The sequence below is a fragment of the Dipodomys spectabilis genome, unplaced genomic scaffold (genome assembly GCF_019054845.1).
Source record: "Dipodomys spectabilis isolate Male_0828 unplaced genomic scaffold, ASM1905484v1 ptg000178l, whole genome shotgun sequence".
Classification (NCBI taxonomy): Eukaryota; Metazoa; Chordata; class Mammalia; order Rodentia; family Heteromyidae; genus Dipodomys; species Dipodomys spectabilis.
The window spans coordinates 7982882-7991690 of record NW_024870855.1 but is presented as its reverse complement, the minus strand read 5'-3'; the positions used below and the strand labels follow the sequence as shown (position 1 = coordinate 7991690).

At 39.6% G+C, this 8809-nt stretch overlaps 1 pseudogene; it reads right to left on the bottom strand.

The window, feature by feature from the left end:
- Window positions 1-772: 772 nt before the first annotated feature.
- LOC122120810 lies at window positions 773-1147 on the bottom strand (annotated as a pseudogene).
- Between the last annotated feature and the right edge of the window lie 7662 nt (window positions 1148-8809).

Genomic DNA, 8809 nt, shown 5'->3' with positions numbered 1-8809 from the left:
TTTATTTTCCGTATTTTTTTTTTTGCTAGCATCTATTTTCTGCACAGGGTGATTTCATTTTGAAGTGTTTGCATATCCCTCCATATACCTCGGTCAGGCTTAACCCTGCATCTTACAAAGCTTTGGTGGAGAAGTAAAGAATGAGAGCTAGTGCAAAGCAAAGGATCTACCCAAAGCTAGTAGGAGGTTCATGGAGACAGACAGCAAAGTCTGCAGCAGAGAATGAGACGCAGAGCCAAAGTGTTGAGTCTTGAAGGAAGAAGAGAAGTTTAAAATGGTTATTTAGTGCTGAGGGCCTACAACTGGCAGTGTCCAGGGCCACCAGCAGCTTCCCACCATAGCTACCCAGTACTACCCAGTGATCATTAAGTACACACAAGTATTCATAGCGAGTGTGATTTCTGCTGACTCTTTTTCTTTTCCTGTTTCCTGATTTCATCAATGTTTCCCAATAGACATTCATTACTTTTCAAATTAGTCTCAGGAAATGTTTTGGCGAGTGAGAAAATAGAGCATATAATATCTGAGAGGGGCTGTCATGATTGGGGGACAGGTATGTTTCTTATTTAAAAAGTGTCAGTTTTGAAATATTGTTGTTTTAGTTTCTTACTACCAATATTATTGATAACCTGTGGCCTATTTCTTTCATTTCATTGTGACAGTATACTATACACTGCACACATAATAGCTTAATACTTTTTTATATTTGAGGAATTTGATTATAAAAAGTTGGTACTCGTAAATTAATATAAACTTAAAATTCATCATACATTTATTTTTTTTTACCTTGACCCTCTAGCAAATCTTTAGCTTCATTGATTTTGGCTGCCATGTAAGGAGATTCTCCTTTGTCTGGACGATTTAAGAGCATAACACATCAATGAGCATCTCTTCTCCTTCCTCTATTGGCAGCAGGGCTAGGATTAATGCTGCTTCCCATTTTGTCATTTTGGGCTTTAAATACACCCCTTTAATCGCTAACACTGAAGGCAGATTTTGGTAGGCTTTGAAAAAGTTGTTCGACTTGACGCTCCATATGCTTCATGGCTTGTAAAACATAACAGCCTGCAAATCCTGCAGCAGCAATGGCCAGCCCAGCTGCTACCACTGTACTGGCCATGACTCAGTGGGGCTTCTCTGCCTCCACTGGGAGTGTCCCAGCCCTACTCAGGGCTCAGCCTTCACCACAGGTCCAGCCAGACGGCCGCAAGCTCTGGGTTCCAGGAGCCCATGAATTCTTTTTTATTTATATGTATGTTTTTCTTGTAAAAGTACTGTACAGAGGGGTTACAGTTACATGAGCAAGGTAATGGGTACATTTCCTATCAAGCATTGTTACTTCCTCCTTTGTTTCCCTCTACCATCCTTGCCCACCTCCCCAACTCCTCCCTCCCCCCACCCAAGTTGTAAAGTTCGTTTTCACCATAGTGTTTTGTAAAACTCATTGTACAATGGGTCAACCTGTATCTTTATTTAAGCATTTTGTTTTTTCCCTTCCCCTCCCCGAAATAGAGAAGTGTATATACAAGATGCAAGGCACTGACATCAAATACAGTGAAAACAGGGGTTATTCCATGGAGGAGGAACATACAAAGAAACAAAAAAATCACATGGTACATTATAAATACATTAGAAACAATAGCAAGAAAGAAAAAAGATATTTGTGTCCTATCTTGGAGTTCATTTTGCTTAACATCATCTTATATGGTATGTGTATGTAGCTTTTGACCTTTTCTGCTTGTCCCAGACATATGCTAGTTACTGCAAATAAGGGAAACTATGGGACCTATGTTTCTTTGGGCCTGGCTTACTTCACTTAATACAACTTTTTCCAGGTCTTTCCATTTCCTAACAAATGGAACAATGTCATTCTTTTTGATGGAGACATACAATTCCATTGTATGTATGTGTATGTATATATATATATATATATATATATACATATATATATATATATATATATATATATATGCCACATTTTCTTGATCCATTCATCTACTGAAGGGCATCTGGATTGGTTCCATATCTTAGCTATGGTAAATAATGCTGCAATAAACATAGTTGTGCTAGTAGCTTTAGTATGGTCTTGTTTGTGAACATTTGGGTAAATGCCCAAAAGTGGGATTGCTGGGTCATAAGGGAGCTCTATGTGGAGTCTTTTGAGGAACCTCCATACTACTTTCCAAAGTGGTTGAACAAGTTTACACTCTCACCAACAATGCAGTATGGTTCCCGTCTGGCCACATCCCCTCCAGCATCTGTTGTTATTAAATTTCCTGATTATAGCCATTCTAACTGGGGTGTGGTGAAATCTCAATGTTGTTTTGATTTGCATTTCTTTTATGGCTAGAGGAGTTGAGCATTTCTTCCTGTGTCTATTGGCCACACTTATTTCCTTTTCAGAGAAGTTTCTCTTTAAGTCTTTAGCCCACTTATTTATTGGGCAATTGTTTTTTGAGGATTTGGGGGATTTAATTTTTTGAGTTCTAAGTATATTTTAGATATGTATGGCTAATGAAGGTCTTCTCCCAATCTGTGAACTTTCTATTGATCTTGCTAGCTATGTCCTTTGCCATACAGAAGCACTGCAGTTTCATGCAATCCCATTTGTCTAACCTTTCTTTGATTTTCTAGGTCTTTATTAAGAAAATATTGGCCTGTGCCAAGGAGCCCTAGAGTTCCTCCTATTCCTTCCTATAATGTTTTCAGGGTGTCTGCTTTGATTTTGAGGTCTTTGATCCATTTGGAGTTGATTCTGTTGCAATGATATATAAAGATTTAGCTTTAGTTTTCTACAAGTGTTAATCCAATTTTTCCAGCACCATTTACTGAAGAGGCTGTCTTTCTTCCATTCTATTTTTTTAGCTCCCTTATTGAAGATTAGATGGCTATAGGTCCTTGGGTTCATTTCTGGGTTTTCAGTTCTATTCTATTGGTCCTCAGGTCCGTTCTTGTGCCAGTACCAAGCTAGGTTTTTTTTTCTTACTATGAGCCCGTTAATTCTTATGGAATAAAATAATCTGATATTATAATCAACTAAATGTTAAAAAAGGCAAAGGAGACCTCATTCTGTTTTTCTGGTGTAAAGAAACCTCTAGCATGAGGATTAAAAGATTCTGCTTTTCAGGAAGTGGCGCTGTAGCTCAAGTGGTAGAGCGCTCGCCTTGAGTTGAAGAGCTGAGGGACCACGCCCAGGCCCAGAGTTCAAGCCCCACGACTGACCAAAAAAAAAAAGATTCTGCCTTTCGTCAGAAATGCTTAGGATGACTTTGACCTGTTTTTCCTGCCACCAGATCTATTTCATGGCTTGGAATTGCCACCATTTGTATGTATTATTTGAGCTGCACAGTTGGGTAGGCTTAGTGATGAAAATGCTCCAGGGTTCAGAAACCAGAGAGGCTGAATTCCTTGTGGTCTGCTCATTCCAGGCTCTCTTCAGGGGTGTCTCAATGGGAAGTCTGATGAGGGTTCCTTGGAGACACTGCAGACAGCTCTTGGATAAGAACTTCATTGATACTTTAACATTGTCTTGCTTGCTAAATCATATAAAAGTGAATGACAAAGTAGAGATTCTTGATATCTACTTTTACAATGTCTCAGTCACTCCCTACTTCATCTTCTAAAGCAAACTGTCAGATATTTTTAAAGTTTCAAGTCAAGATCACTATTCCAAAAGGGATTTTAGAGATAATAAATTGCTTTGAAAGGAGCTCCCAGGGCTCATCCTGGGAGGTGCTAGAAGATGAGCTCATGTGTTCTTTGATTCCGATCCATGATCCTTGGGTGGTGAGAAGGGAACTGCAGAATAACCTTTTAGACTGAGTTCCTCTGAGCTCTACTGCCAAAGTCTTTATTGAGATTGTAAATCTCAGCTCTCTGGACAGATGTGGGAATCTGATCCCGCAACAGTTGAACACCACATGGCGTTCAGCTGTGTAGACGGTGAGGCAGTAACTCTGTGTGGGGTGTGAGTGCAGGTGTGGGTTTGAACTCCTGAGGAGGGGTGACTGGAAGATTTCACAGCCACAGGCAAATGCAGAAGACAAGCCCAGAGACTTACACCAAGACAAAGAGGGTAAAAAATAGTGGTTGACTTTACAGCAAATATGTATTTGGTGGTTGTCATGCAGCCTTCATGAACCACACCAATCCATCAGCAAGTGACTCATGCCCCCACTTTCATCATGAGTTTATTACACAGGAAATCCCTTTCATAAATGTATACATCCTTTATATTCATACATGATGTAACTTCTTACAAGGGCAGCATGATAATAATATCTTATTATTTTCAATGTTATTGTTATAAGGCTTGATAGATGAAGAGTTCTGTATAAACACCAGGTCTGACTTGAAAGCATACTTTTGGAATTTGGAGTGGTGTTAATGTTCAAGTCAGTTAAAAGACATTGTTTTAAGCCAGGCATCTCCTCATGTGACAAAAGGTCAATGGCATAGTAGATAAGTGGAAGGAGAACAGTAAGAAGCTTGTTTTTGGTGGGTAAAAGCCCTAGATATATATACAAACAGGCTTTTCAGATCTCATGTGAACAATCTTTAAGAACAGTGTGATCAGCTAGACAATGACCAAAGCAGGGCTGCTTTAAAGATGATGAGATTTAAGGTGGAAATTTCCCTCATTTATCATATAATTGCAATGAAAATGCTAAGTTTATACGTCTGCAGCATTTAAATAACCATGCATGTGTGTGTTTCTATGTCTGTCTCTCTTGGATATAGTACAAGTTAAAACACAGTAGTTCATCACCAGGTTCTTGAGAGATGGATCCAATGGCAAAAAGGGCCCCTTGAAATTCAGTTGGGGGTTAGCTAGGACTAGACCACTCGCCTGTCATGGGCGAGGCTGTCAGTTCAATCATCAGCAGTGCCAAAACAAATTACAGGAGAATACCGACATCCTAGATGATATTTTGTCCAAATGCCAAGAGCATCTGTCAGTGTCCATTCTCAGAGACAAAAATGGACAAGAGGGGCTGGGAAGGTGGCTCAGGGGTAGAGGCTTGCCTTGCATACCTGAGGTCCTGGGTTCGATTGCTCAGCACCACATAAGCAAAAAGAAAAAAGCCAGAAGTGGTGCTGTGGCTCAAATGGTAGAGTGCTAGCCTTGAGCTGAAGAGCTGAGGGACAGCGCCCAGGCCCAGAGTTCAGACCCCATGACTGGAACAAAAAAAAAAAAAGACAAGAATGGATGTTCTCTCCATTCTTCAGAAAAGAAACGGGTATTGTGCAATGATTGAAGATCATCTATCCAGATCTATTATCTTAGCTGATTTTTGACAGGTAGCACAGAAGTTCACTTTTCAAACATTGAAGGAATAGAGGTTGTAGTTTCTCCTCGTTTTCCAAAGCTCGCTTAGAACACTGATCATTAGGCTTGTTGGAAGGTGAAAGGTTAGCAATCTTCATTTTACAATGAGTCTGTGTAAGCCATAGACACTACCAGTCTGGGTGGATGGTGACTTGCCTACCTGTATGGCTGGTCAGGGACCCAGACATTGGCTTGTTTATAGTCATCTAAATGTCTGGAAGTGAAGGACAAACATGGAGGATCAGAAAGCTATAGCAACCATATTCAGATTCACTCACTGTCCTAAAGCACTGATGATCCTTCAGCTTGACACCAGTGAAGGGATAAGTTGAGTTTGTTGCTCTTTAGATAGTTCCTCTTCTTTGGAAAACTTTCAGTCATAGGAATTGGCAACATTCTCCCTCACTCCAGTGATGTTTATTATCTTAATAGCACCTGTCCTTTACCCTGTGCACATATTCCAAAAAATAAGTTAACAAGAAGAGAAGATGATTTATTTTCTATCCCGATGTTTTGTTATGACTACAGCTGGGGCCACTTCAATGTCCAGCAAAGAATTTCTTTGGCAAGTAATTTAGGGAAGGGTGGAAAGTACAATGGAAAAGGTCTCTGGCAAGAATTGAACACTGGGGTGTGTTCTCCCTTTCTCTTGCTGGCTCCAAGGAATTCTCACTCATGGAATCTGGCCTATCATGAAGACCTTCTCCTTTCTGTACTTGACTCAACCTAATAAATCACGTCAACCTCTTATAGTGGATCACCGGAGTTCAGCACGCTACAGAACAATAGACTTCTTAGCTGAAGTCCCAAAGGGCAAGAATAGTTCAGTAAATCCCCTTCTGCCAGGCGTGTTTTCTAACTGAGTGGGAACTTCATCACAATTCCTCCTCCAAAACACGCTCTTCTTACTACTGATCCCCTCAGACACCTGATGTTCATCCATCTCTCAGCTGCCTGTGTTGGCCAATAGTCTGAAAGGGATCACATCCTTTTAAGATAAAGAAAGGGGATATTTATGATTTAGGAGACAAAACACTTCATGAGGACAACTTGTATTCAAAAATACATCACGCCTAAACTAGAAAGATTGAGAAGTTATGGAGCCTTTCTGCCATCTTAAAGGAAGACTTTTAATAAGTCAGTCTGCTCCCCAAAATTAATGGTAACTGGTATATCAAAGGATATGAGAATGAGACGTGGGTTTTTTCCCATGTCAACAGTAGTTTGTGTGCCTGTGCTTTTAATTGTATCACAAACTGTCAGCTCTTGGTACATGGTTGTATTTAATTATTTCACACCTCTGAATCTTCTTAGAGAATCATACTGTCTCCAATAGTCAGCTTTCTAAACAGCATCTCTCCTGGAATTGATGTCTTCACCTCACTGTATCATTGACCGTGTGGAATGATCCTTACTTCTGCAAATCATCTCATTGTTTCCTAAATTTGGATTTGCTTCCATTTTTTATTTCAATTTTTTAAATTATTAATAAGTTTTTTATTGTGGAAATACTGTACAGAGGGGTTACAGTTACATGAGCAAGGTAATGAGTACATTTCTTATCAAGCATTGTTGCCTCCTCCTTTGTTTCCCCTTCCCATCCCTGTCCTCCCATCTCATCCCCCCCAACTCTCCCGCCAAAGTTGTAAAGTTCGTTTTTCGACATAACGTCTTGTACATCTCATTGTTGCAATGGGTCCACCTGTATCCCTATTTAAACAACTTAAACAGGGGTTATACTGTGGGGGAGGGACATACAAAGCAACAAAAAAATCATCTTATAAATGTTTTAGAAACAATAGCAAGAACAAAAACATTTGAGTCCTTATCTTGGGGTTCATTTTGCCTAACATCAACTTACCTGTCAGTTTCTGCTTGTCTCAGACATATACTAGTTATGGCAAATAAGGGAAACCATGGGACCTATGTTTCTTTGGGCCTGGCTTACTTCACTTAATATAATTTTTTCCAAGTTTTTCCATTTCCTAACAAATGGGGCAATGTCATTCTTTCTGATGGAGGCATAGAATTCCATTGTGTATATATACCACAGTCAACTATGTTTTATGCTTTAACTATCTTGAAGCATCTTTAAGAGTTCCTTTCAAGTGTCACTTTTCTGGGATACCTTCATCCTTCCTATCAAAGCTGTTCATCATGTAGTTCTCTGTCTTGTCCTCACTAAGTTCCTCTGTCTGAACATGTCCTATAAGTAGTTCTATAAAGAACTACAACTCCAGTTATATCCAATTTGAATTCAGCTTACAATGAGTGTGAGTTTTGGGGGAAAATAGAACCAGTGGAATACATAGATGCAATAGCGCTTCCATTCATACAGGGATGAGGGCTGCTTTGTTTTATTTTATTTATGTTTGGATGATACTGGGTATTGAACTCAAGGCCTTGTGCTTTCCAGGAAGGTACTCTACCAGTTGAGCCATGCTTCTTGTCCCTTTATACATTGTTAACGTTCTAAGTAAGGTGTCACTTTATGACCGCAAAGACCTGGGCCACAATTCTCATCCCTGGGTTTCACATGTTGCTAGGGATGTTATGCACACACCACTGGCCCAGACATTGTCCTTCCTCAGGAGTTGGGATAAGAAATGAGTTTCACTGTGCTCAGCCATTGATTGAGATAGTCTTATGAACCCTTAAGCCCTGATTGGCCTTGAATCACAATTCCCTTGATCTCCACATCCCAAATAGCTAGCGCTAGCATGCCTCATGACATTTTTTGTTGTACCTCTATCCTAAAGATTGGGGACCAGGAGAAGCCATGGTGTAAGCCCCTCTTCAAATCTGGAAGTGTCATGTCAAAGGGCAGAAGAGGTTAAATAACCCAGCTTATCTAGAAAGAATAAATGGTTCTTCTTAACTCTTTGTGGTACTGAATAATTCCTACATACACTGGCAAGGGTGATCTAGTCTTTACACAGTCTACTGATTTAAATGGTTATCTTTTCTGGAAACAGCCTCACACGCACACCAGAAATAAGACTCTATCACCTATCTGAAAACTCCTCTAGCCTGTTCCAACTGATACACAAAATCGGCTTTCACACAGAATGCTCAATTTTCATTTCTTTCTTGTATTGTCATCCTTGTGACACTTTATCTATTGGCCAATTTCTTCTTCTAGTGAATCTTCACAAAACAATATTATATGGCTTTATCATCCACATAACTAATGAAACTACTTACCTCTCTGTCAGTGAATGGAGGAAAAGTAGATAAATGGAGATCAGTCACTGGTAGATCAATCGTGTTTTATTATAGGTCATTAGTCATGATTCACATTTGTTACATATGTATGACATGTGAAATAAAGATCTTTGCTACAGGCTTCTATTTTATTCAATAAATCATAGCTAATACACTAGACTAACCAAACTCAGGGTTTGATGGGGGCTGTTATTATTTAATGAAACTATGACAACTGAAAAGGTATTTATCTATTATTGGACCCATGCTAGTTAA